The sequence below is a fragment of the Salarias fasciatus genome, chromosome 16 (assembly GCF_902148845.1).
Source record: "Salarias fasciatus chromosome 16, fSalaFa1.1, whole genome shotgun sequence".
Lineage (NCBI taxonomy): Eukaryota > Metazoa > Chordata > Actinopteri > Blenniiformes > Blenniidae > Salarias > Salarias fasciatus.
Genome location: NC_043760.1, coordinates 21,089,818 through 21,101,625, shown reverse-complemented (window position 1 = coordinate 21,101,625; position 11,808 = coordinate 21,089,818). Strand labels below are relative to the sequence as shown.

The 11,808-nt window shown below is 41.9% G+C and overlaps 1 protein-coding gene across 3 annotated transcripts in view; it reads right to left on the bottom strand.

Moving 5' to 3' along the window:
* The window catches only part of LOC115403558 (protein FAM126B), a 36,826-nt gene that overhangs the window by 21,322 nt on the left and 3,696 nt on the right, over positions 1–11,808 (bottom strand). For all 3 annotated transcript variants that reach the window (XM_030112504.1, XM_030112505.1, XM_030112506.1), the window contains exon 2: positions 500–584. The gene's annotated coding sequence lies outside the window, so the exon portion shown is untranslated. The remainder of the gene's footprint in view (positions 1–499; positions 585–11,808) is intronic.

Genomic DNA, 11,808 nt, shown 5'->3' with positions numbered 1-11,808 from the left:
GCTGTGAGACTGGAGGAGAAGAACAGCTGACGATCTGAACTGGTGAAATCTCTCTGCGCGAGTACTCCACTCAAATCTCCGACTGCGAGTTAAAAGACTGCATTTCGTCCGCTTGTTCAGCTCTTCTTGAAAGGCTGACTCATTAATTTCCTCCGGCTTGTCAAACTGTCAAAGGTGAAATTCTCCATCGTCAAGGCAGGCCCACTAGTTACCATGGGAACAGTCGCAGTATGCACACACGCAGTGGCAAACATTGTTATTTATTGGCAAAAAAAAAATCAATGGAAGATATTGTCCAAGACTTCAGGAAAAGTTGAAACGTGACTGAGATGTGATGCGATTCTCTTTAACGATAGCATAACACTTTAAGAGATTACTCAGTGTCCACATCTAAAGCTTTTTGTTGATTTGTAAAGATAAAGTAAACTGAGAAAAGTTGTACGAACACACAGCTTGTCAGGCCGTTTCAGAGGTCAGTGTGTTGCCGTCGTGCGCTTACCTCAGCGTCCCAGAACTCAGATCTCCAGTAGGAGAGGGGAATGGTTCTCCACAGTGTCACACATCTGTCACTCACGGAGGCTCACCTGCAGCGACAAAACAACATGGCGCCAATCAGATCATCACACAAGTTCTGCTGACAGGAATGTGTGCTTTGAACAAGCAAAGGTCTACATTTAGTCGGCAGTAATTTGCTTTACACTTAAAGTCTTATTTCAACCCAGAATTTTGATGTGAAATTGAAATTGAACAATGGACCAAGTGCTTTCACTGAACTGCCTGACAGTAAAATGATGCAAAATACAGGTGAATATGAAATGAAACAAGAAGACTTCAGTAAATAAAAACTGAAACTGCACTCTAAACTTTAAATGACACCGATGTAGGATCATGGAAGACCCGCTCTTGTGGCTTGGAGAGGACAAGAACAAAGAAACTGAGAACACAGTGACTTGGAAAACAACGGATGGCTGAAACAAAGGCAGGACAACAGACCGAGAGACAAACAAAGCTTGTGCAAGATTTTCAAACAGGCACACGACATGCAAAAATAGCTATTTTTTTCCCCAATTTGCGAAACCATGCATTCTTGCCAAACAAATACTTGTTTTAAGGTTACTCTGAGTCACGGCACCGGGAGTCCGTTTTCAAGTTCCCGTGTGTTGCATAGCAACAGTCAGTTGGCCAACGTGTTGTCCTCGCCGGCTAGAAAATGCATGCCGGGGATCCACACCCATCACGCTGACTGTCTCTGACAGAATAAATCAAGACTTCGGTGACACACAAACAGATGCTGCAGAGAGCAGGCGGTGCACTGCTGCATGTCCCAGAGCGGCGGCTTGTGACACATCGCTGAGCACGCCGTTCACTTAAGCATTTGCATCACGGTCCCCGTGTTTATTATGAAGCAATCTTTCATTAGCAATTCATCACAAAAGAGTCCAGGAAATCACCATGCAGGAGTCCCATCTGTCTGGAATCATGATGTGTAGAGCGTCTCCTTCTGTTGAGCGCTGTTAGGAGGCATTTATTTTCCATCACGGGATAAAGCGTACTCATTGTGTATGACTCATCAAAGCCGAGGCTAACCGAGGCTCCAGGTTGAGGGCAAGGAATGAATAATACAGCACAGCAAAAAATAAATAATAAAAAAAATATATCTGCAGCATAAATAGATGTGATTTTAGATGACAGAATTGTAAACTATGAGCATAAAGTCTGAAAGGGAAATTCTTCTAAAAAAGAAACAGGCAGCAATCCCATTAGCAGTGATCAAACTCAATATGTCTTGTTGACTCTATAATGAAGAAAAGTACATCAGAATGCAGACGCAATATAAATATGGATATTTACATCCAAGCTCATGCACTCTTTCATAACTCTGGGTAGATTATGGCGTCCTGGGCATTGCTGCAAAGATGTACAAAACGTGCTACTGTTGGATGTTTGGTAACCAAGATTTCATTCCACTGACTGTTTTGGATGTTTTTTCTTCATAATGATTGCTTAAAGTAGTGGTACAATGAAGGCATTAACTGAATTGTGTCTCCAATACTGCGATGCGCGTCAGCTCGATAGATTCTTGAAAACACCACATAGTCCATTGTAATAAGTTTACCCCAGTATTTTGAAAACCAATTCTTCCTCATTTTGCATGTCTCATTATATGATGACAATCTGACTGCCGAACATTTTGCTCCTTTAAGGACTTAAACGTTGTGCATAATGTTTCCACATCACACCAAGTCTGCGCTTATCTTGTTTAAGCTGTGTAAGGACAGCAGAAGACGTCCTTTCTACCGAGGAGCTGGAATATGATTCGTCTCCGCTCTGCAGCCATCTCGCTCCAGTATTTTTGTATCAACACTGCTCCCCAGTCAGCCGCCACTGTTGGCTAAATACGAAGCACACCGAATGAGCTGGTGAATGGCAACGAGCAAACTTTCCCTCGAGGGCTGATCTTTCCTCTGCTTATTGTGCTGTGGTCAATAGGAGAGTGCCAGCCCATCCTGTTTACGGCACTTCAAACACCAGATCACAGTCCCATTGATAAACACACGCCGAAATACTTCATGAGGTTAAAAGAGCGCCAGCAAGCGTATTTTGTGTTTCTCTGCAATTCTGCTGATGAACAATGGAAACCCCCCTTCCATAAATAACATTTCTCTTTCAGTAAAAACAATTGTTATTGTAAAATGAGAGACTGGGGCTTCATCTGCAGCCCCAGTCTCTATCATGAATATTGCAAATTCAACATTATCATGACATCAATATGTTAAATATACACATGACTAAACAGAGACTGAACTGCAATAACTCCTGTTTCCATGCACTGTGCATCCGTGCTCTGCATGTCAATGTAGTTGACCAATCAGATGAAGCCCTGTTGCACAACATTGCATTTCCCTTCATTGCTTAAACATGTTTTCATATTTGGTGGCCAAAGTGAAGAAGTTAGAAGCAATAAAGACAAAAAAAAAAAAAAAAAGAAGAGAGAAGCAATAAATTGTAGAAACAAAACTCAACAAACCGCCAAAACCTATATCAGCTGCTGGATATTCCTGTTTTGCTGGCTTTAATTTGGTTTAAAATTGTCACAAGACTTTTTTTTTTTACAGTTTCAACATAAAACTCTTAACCTTGATTTCATTGAGGAAGGGAGTAAAGTGGAGATGCCATTCATACCGCCTGTGATTAATACGTAACTGAGAAAACGCCCACTGAGCAGTCCAGTCATGCCGATATCGACCGCACCGTGCCATGTTCTGACAGTGAGCGAGGGAAAGGAAAGGTTTCATACGGGAGCCCGGTACCTCGGCAGCCTCATGACTCAATAAGCACTGAATTTGTTAGCAGAGCTGGTGAATTATCATCTTAAATGTCGGGTCAAGCCTTTTGCATTTGTGTTGGTGTGTCCTGATTTCAGTCTTTCCCTCATCTCGTCTCGTCTCCTCTCCTCTGCCCGCAGCCTGGACACACAGTACTGACAGCAGACGCAACGCACTGATCAATACGCCGGGCAATTCTTCAGATTGAAACCACAAATGTGCAAATCGAATCCGGCCATGCCGCAGCCCTGCCTGTACCTTACTGTCGGTAATCAAAGCTCTCAAAGTGACAGATTACGCGGCAAGCTGAAGCACAGGTGGCGATTGTTCCCGATCGAACGCATCCAACAGGTGAGACGTGAGTGGAGCTCAGGATGAAAGCATCCGGCCCCCGATCAGCTGTGAGCTGTACTCTGAAGTGAATGCTGGACCCCCAACAATCCTCATCACTCATTACAAACAGATGAATCATAGGAGTGTACACGACTGAGAGACTCATTAAACCAGTGTAAACACACACAAGGTTAGTGCTGAGAAGAGAGAGCCTCTCTCTATTGCTGCTGCACCCAGAGACCGTCCTGGAATAGTTAAATAGCTGCTGTGCGCCTGTTATTATCCAAGACAGAAACACAAAACCCCTTTCTTGTGCTAACAAAGATAACCAATCAACACCGAGCTTCTATTAGTTCTTTTTATATTGGGACATAGCTTCACTTTTTTTTTTTTTTTTTTTTGCTAGTGTTGGCAGCTTGGTAGATTTTGCTGCTGAATAAATGAATCACTGCTGAGAGGCAGTCACGGAAAGCCCGAAACACTCCGACAATAAACTCCGCTTGGACTTCATTCAATGTGACAAAAAGGTCATAATAATAGTAATAATCCGCAGCTGAGCCAGCACAAAACTAGGAGGAAAATTGATGTTCGCAACACACAACGTGCAACTCTGAGTCTTCATGTGAGAGTTATCAAAACACAGCAGACTGTAGTCATTCACATGACACAGCACAGCGAAATATTGTTATAACACAAGCGAGTGTGACAGCAGCATTAGTCAGGAGTGAGATATCTGGGTGCAAGTTTTTTTTTTTTTTTTCTTCAGGCAAACACTTGAGTAAAAGATCGTCAATGAGAGCTGCAGACCTTCAAACACGTGGTGTGATCACACCAGGATCCGAACCCACCACAGCTCCAAATATGTGCCTGGGTATAAATGCTAAATGGACTTTGTTTATTTAGCAGAGTTTACTGCTTAAAGAGACTTAATGCACTTTAGACGACCAGTCATGTTCACTCATTCATTCACACAGTGAGAGCAGTCAGGCACGGTGCTCCCCACTGTGGGCACAAGACAGGGAGGTCAGGGAGAGACGGGGGATCGAACCGACAACATCAGACCTGAAAGAAGGAAAAACTCTACTAACTGTCCCACAGCCTCTCTGAATTCATTTACAGCTAGTTGTCATCAAAGCTGATAAAGCCACTCACACTTATCGAAAGCTTACACTATCACACCAAATTCACATTTGGAGGAGAGGAAAAATATGAGTTCAGTACCTGATAGATCAGAGGAGCCTGAAGTACACTTCTCAGTGCCTTGTTGAATAGCTGCATAGTAGAAAATCTAATTGAAATAAGTAATAAATATCAATATCAGTACAAAATGCGATTTTGTTTTCCTCTTCTTTTTTTTTTTTTAACTTCTGCCCAGCTTAGTGTTTGTAATGGTAATATCATTCACATAAAAGTGCTAATCTGTTTTTTATGTGATGTTTTGGGGCTTCTTTCAGCATTTTATGTTTTATCAGCTTATTGGTATGCCTTCTTGGAAACTTAATTGCTTATAAAATTAGCTCAGAAAGCACAATTCAGAATGTACATGCAAAAATGGGACTCTGCAAAGTTGGCCTATTCAAAGTATTTTTCCCAATGACTCCCGAGGACTTTTTCAATCAATTAACAGAAGGGAACAAACTACAGAAGGGGGTGTGGATTCACCAACAAACTTATTTGAAAAGATGAGCAAATCCAAAGACAGCAGAAAGATCATTGCCGAGGGACACAGCCCAGACACTTTCAGCAGGATGAGGCTTCAACAATCACGGAGCAGAACGTTGCATCACTCACATGTAAAGTTCAGCCTATTGAGGCTGCACAGAATAGTCAAACTGAAAGAGCAACACATTTTACCAACAGTAATGACAGTTAATGCTCTGGGGGATAATAAAGAATTTCAGAAATGCCAGTACCGGGAGGAGGCTGCATCAACTAATACGAGCAAACGGCTTATCAGAAGGGAGGCTGCACATGTTGTGTATCTCTGGGTTTGTGTCTGTCTGTCTCAGCCTCCCCTCTCTGCCCTAAATGAGCAGTGCCAGGTTTCAACTGTCCAACACTGGGGATTTTTCAAGGTCAGCGTGGCTCAGTCAGCCATGAATTATTGAAGTTGAGCAAGCTCTTGTGCTTGTGTCGTTTGGGCCACTTCTTGATGTCGTCCTACTTACTTTAAGTTTTCTTGCTGTAAAATGTGATTACTTTAAAATGACTGGGACAGTTCAGTGACCTGTGATCATCATTTTCTTTTGCCTTGTATTTTTACAACTTCAGCAAAAAAATCAGGACTCAGAGTTCTATATAGCAAGGGGATATTCAGTACTTTGTTTAAAATTGGACATTGATACTGTTGATTTGCAATTTAATATGAGAGGGAAATATGTGAAATGGTTTTTACAAAAGTCTGAACAATGCTGGAGTTTTTGGTTGTTCCTGCTGGGTTGTGAGAATGAAAAATGATGTGTCAGGTTAAAACCGTTGTGCTCAATGCATACAAGGCAATGCAATCAAACTCCTTTACTTTCATTTTGAAAGTGGCTGTTTACTTGCTCAAGTGTGCATGGTTCAGGCTTGGAAGCACACTTACCGATTCTTCAGTTGATTAATTACAGTCTGAATCACATCATAGCAAGAACGTGTTCGATGCAGAGCAGGAAGAGGACCTTATCAAAATCAAGCAAGATGGTTTTTACAAGGGGAAATTTTCATACTGAGCACAGCTGGGAAGAATTTGGCTCAGCCCTCTATAGTGGTGCAAGTTTTTCCACGTATTGAAACCTAATTTTTCCAACCTCCAGGATCCTCCAACGGGGGTCCCAGACCTTAATTTGAGAGCCACTGTTACTCCCATCATTCCGCTGTGAAACAAATGCACTGAGATGCTGAGAGCGCAAGCATCTTGACATGCAGCCTGTCTGGAAGCGACAGACGAAGAAAACAAACTCACGGTAATATGTAACTCGTATTATGGCAACTTATCGAGCCTGGAAAAATTATCCAGTTAATTTTCATTTATCATGCAATCAATTGATTTATTAATTAATGATCATCTCAGGTCTAGATGTAACTAGTTTACAATTGAGTTAATGCTGTAAAATCAGGTTAAACTTCAAGAATAAGTTGTGGAGTCTGGCAGGTGTTCTTGCTTTTAACGCTATTGTTTCTAATAATAAAGGCATTACAATGCTGATGTTGTGTAGAAGTGTGCAGAAAACTATAAAGTGTGCTGACAGCAAGCAGAAAACGCACGTGCACAGGCTTTTTTTCTACCCAGCAGCCAAAGAATTTCACAAAGGCACTCAACGAAGTCACAAGGGAGGCTCGCTTAACGTCTTTGGTACATGTGTGCTTCATGAAACAAACACACCTATAGCGCATGCACATACACACACACACACACATTTTATCTCAACACTTTCCCTAAGTAGAGGGATTAACTGTAATACCTGACTATGGCAAACCAGTTTGCTGTAATCTCCCTGTGCCTCTGTCAATCCTAGCAACACCCAGCCACTCACCTGCAGAGCAGCCTGGCTGCCCCAGAATAGAACGGGGTTTATTTATAGCTGAAATTATGCTGTATAAGGTGATAACCGCACACAGGTAGAGAGAAAGAGAGGGAGGCCAGCGTATACACACCTTAGCTGGACACTAACCGACAGAAAAGGCTGCTACTGAGTAAAGGTCACAGGCAGGCAGCGATGACTAAAGTCAATATGTTCCTGTGCAAATCAATAATGATGCCTTTAGGACACATGGACAGAGGCGCATGAAACCGGTTTCTCTGGGCACACAAAAAATATACAACCAGCAGGTGATCACACTTATATAAAAAAAAAAAGAAAATATATGAAGACAGAACAGAGGAGAGATAGAGCGGGTGAAAAATTAGCTTCTGTTTCTCTCTCATCCTCCCCTCATCTCTCATAGGCCAGGCTAGGGGAACTGAGGCGTACGCACATCCTGGGCTAAAATTAGCTCTGCTGCAGCTGCAGGGCCAGACGTGTTGGGATGGGCCCGTGTTGCAACTACAGAGACACACACACACACACACACACCTCAACACACACACACACACAGGGTTCCACCAATTAGGCCGGGTGAGCCAGAATACACAATAGTACAGGTGACTGCCAACAACATCCTGCCCCCCACCCTCTTCCTCTAAAACCTGAGCTATACAAATACTTTCAATGCAAATGAAGCCTCGCTGGAAGATAAGCACTGGACCTCACCCCAGCGTATCCAGGTTTGAAATAGGGAGTGGCGACATCACTCGTAACAGCTTATGTTATTTGCTTAATTCAGAGCATTCGGTCTGCTGTTTATCCAGAATGACTTACAGCGAGTTCTTGTGCAAACAGCAGCTGAAGTTTTCAAAGAAGGATACCTGAGCTTTACCAAATAAAACAAAAATTTATCATTACGTAAGAGAACTTTTCGCAGCGTACACGCCAGGTGTTCTCAATCAAGTGAAGACTAAAATACATATAAGAATTACAGTAGGTACATTTAGGCAGTTTCTAATATAGACGACTGATATAAGTACTAAATAATGCAATTAAATTCTTCATTATTGACAATCAAACATTGAGCATTTATTACATGTTTAACTAAAATATAACTACACTGAAATATGCTTGTCGTGCTCCCATATCAGAGCTGTTGCCACCAGGTATAGTGAAATGTCTAATAATTGGCATGATATACATGCTGAAATGAGATGTTTTATTTTAAAAAGTGTGGCATTTATTCCGTCCTTCATGTCGGTACTTCCTGTCTAACCTGCTGCTTTTGGTAGAAACATCAGCTTTGTTTTGTGTAGATTGGCTGCAGATCATACCTATTGCTGCAGCGCAGTCAAAGTTAGTCGTCAACCGTATATTTGCCAAAATATTTTTCATAGCAAGTGCACCACTTAGCATCACTCAGCACGCAATTAAGAAGCAGTTAGTGCCTCTTAGTGTTCTTCTCCTTTAGCATTGCTTAGATTGCTAATGTATGAACGGATTGTGAACTGACAAAAGCTTAGTACATCAATTTGCTTTTGCTTTTTTTGACTTTGTTGATCTTAAATAAACTCTTTGAACAACTGACACTGATGACCCTCAGTGGGATCCGTTTGCAACCGAGCTGATTAACTGCTCTGGGAAGTCCATGTCAGCTGATGCCGATGCCGATGGTGGTATTGGTACAACACTCATCTTCACAAAGGTTAGTGAACCTCTCTCTCTCAGACACAACACAGACTTTGTGGTATTGCTGCAGTACACGGCATACATGCACTTTACACTCAATGTAAGTTATGATCAATGAGTTGCAGGATTCTGCCTTGCATGAAAGCTCTGGCAGTTCATTGACAGTTCAAACTACAGACACATGACCGCTAATTCCTCAGTATGTGGCTCTGCTGCGGCACTGTGTGTGTGTGTGTGTGTGACTGTGTGGTATTTAACATTACTCCAGAGAAACAGAGGAAATAGCTGCACAGCTAAATAAGCTGCTCAGCAATCTTTAAACAATGGACCACCTTCAGCTTTCATAACAAGCCAAGACCACCAAGCAACCCACAGGCTGAGATGGTTGAAAAGCATCAATGAGGAGCGAGGATGGAGGAAGGACTGCATCGCCGCTGACACTAGGGGGGTGGAGTGTCTGCAAAAAGAGCTCAGTATCAGGAAAAACCCAGCCAGGGATTTCGTCCCTCGATCTAAGTTCCTTGCCGCTCACAAACACATAATGAGTATTAAATCAAACACATTCCAACGGTCTGGAAAATAATCATGAAGGCTACATTTTGGCTCCATCCGTCGCGCTGCAGCAGACAGAAGGAAATTACAAGAGCTGGACAATGACAGAGTCCTGCTAGAAACTGTAGCCAAGTTAATAAGCATTAGCCACAGAGTTTTGGCCAGACTTTGTAAAGCTAATGAAACACTCAGTCACTTTGTGTTTTCAGGCCAAGACATGAAAGGAAACATTGGAATTATGCAATTCATTTCCGTTTAATCTTTTGACGAGCGTTGAACCAAGTGCATTTCTTTGACCATATATTTGATCGGCTTGGATACACAACAATCACAATCGCTCATGTAAACAGCTCTTCCTGCTTGCTCCTGAAAAAGCCTTCACTTTCCTTCCCTGTCTTTTCCATCATATCACAACAGCAAATAACTGGCAATAATTCAAAGGCTCCTGGAATCAACCGGGCTTTGGCACATGTTCAACTTCAGAGAGGCTCTGAGTCGTGACCAGCAAGCTGAGCGAGGGAGCGCCGAGCTGAGCGACACAGAGGTAAAGCCCAGCAGAGAACTGAGACTCTGGGAGGATGATGACCCCATTATCTTGGTTTAAACACACTGACCGTTCTGCCATATCAATAATACAGAGATTGTGTTACCAAGACACACACATTCTGACACCCGTGAGCGGGGGTAAAGTTCAGGTGTCTACCAGGTTAATGTAAACTGTTGAGGTCAACAGCAGGAATGTACTGTTTTGTTTTGTTTTTCCACTAAAGATGGACTGTTACTGCTGCGTCGATACAGTCAAACTACCATAACTTGAATAATCACCTCACAGTTTGACATGTGTTCTTGTGGAAGAGCAGGAAGTTCCCACAGAGCATAAACCCCTCTAACCCGTACAAACACACACATACACACACTTCTTTAAATGGATTTATCCCCAAAACCAATGCGGAGTTTCAGGATAAGAGCTCTTCTAACCTCTGGAGCATTACTACCAAGCAGCAGGGTCGGTCATTTATCAGGTACAGACGTTGAACATTCACAGCCTCCAGCTTGTCCAGAGAGCGTTCTCTGCTTTTCTATCTTCAGTAACTGATCTGCACAATGATTTGAAAGTACCATTCCTCTGTTAGCACTTATTTTTGTCAGGATTGTCTCAGCGATGTACGGCCTATCACTAGCAAATGTTAGCTAGCCAGGCAAAAGGTTTGGAGGAGGAGAAATATGTTTCTGCAGTGAAAACAGGATCATTCATGGTGGTTCTATGATATAGCAATGAGTAATTATTCACACAAAACACTGAAAGTGTTTTATTAATTACTTCAAAATATATTTTTGCATGGCTTCCAAATTTACCTTCATTATAAGCAGCAGTAGCTCTGGTTGAGTTCTCGATTCTTTATAACATGTAACTACTTTGAATTGCACGTTACAAAATTTGTATGGCGTGAGGGCCTCGCCTTTATCTGATGTGGGGGACTATTCCGGAGCTTCACCTGAAGCTGCTTTGCCTGGTTTGTGATTCTGGGCAGTGTTAATGATCGCACTTGAATGCTGGGATCACTATTCCAGCTCCCGGTGAGTCTGACTGAAGAGAACTACTGAGTCCAGCTAGAATGTGATGATCCATCCTCCATACACTACACACTACTGAAATGTTAACTTCTACTAGCATACTGCCTCTATCCTCTATCACCAATCCCAGCCACAATACAACAGTACAGTAGTTTGATGCATCCTCCTGCTGTGCTCCCATTATCATGCACATGAAACACCAGTGATATATTTCCAAAGTCAAACCACTCAAAACTGTTTTACCTGAGTTAAAGAGTGGAAGAATCTGATCATCGTCTTAAATCAATAAATCTGAATATCATTAATAAAGATGCATGGCAATCGGCCATACGCCCTACCTCACAAATACCAATAAAAACAAAAATGATCTAAATTGAAACTTGTTTGCTAATGCGTCCTTAGATATGGATAAGCTCCAGAATCTAAAGGGACTTTATTAATGTACGATCCACCTTGATGTCAGGTTTCATAAAAATCAAGCCAATACCTTTCCCCTAGTTCTGACAAACGAAACACACTGAAAAGACAACTTCCTTTTTTAAAGATAGTGAGATGATTAATGAGCTACAGTTACAGAAAAAAAAAAACAGTTTCCTTAATATAAAGAACACATGGTAACACTTTACTTGAAGCACCCAGTATAACACATTATAAGTAGTCAAAAACACTCATAAATGATCACAATGCTTTATAACCTGCTGTACAGCATAGGATTAGGGTTAGGTCATGGCATTGTGATCATTTATGAGTGTTTATAACTATAGCTACACGTGCTATAATGGCATTATAATGCTTTATAAATGCATTTAGAATGTGTTATACCGGGT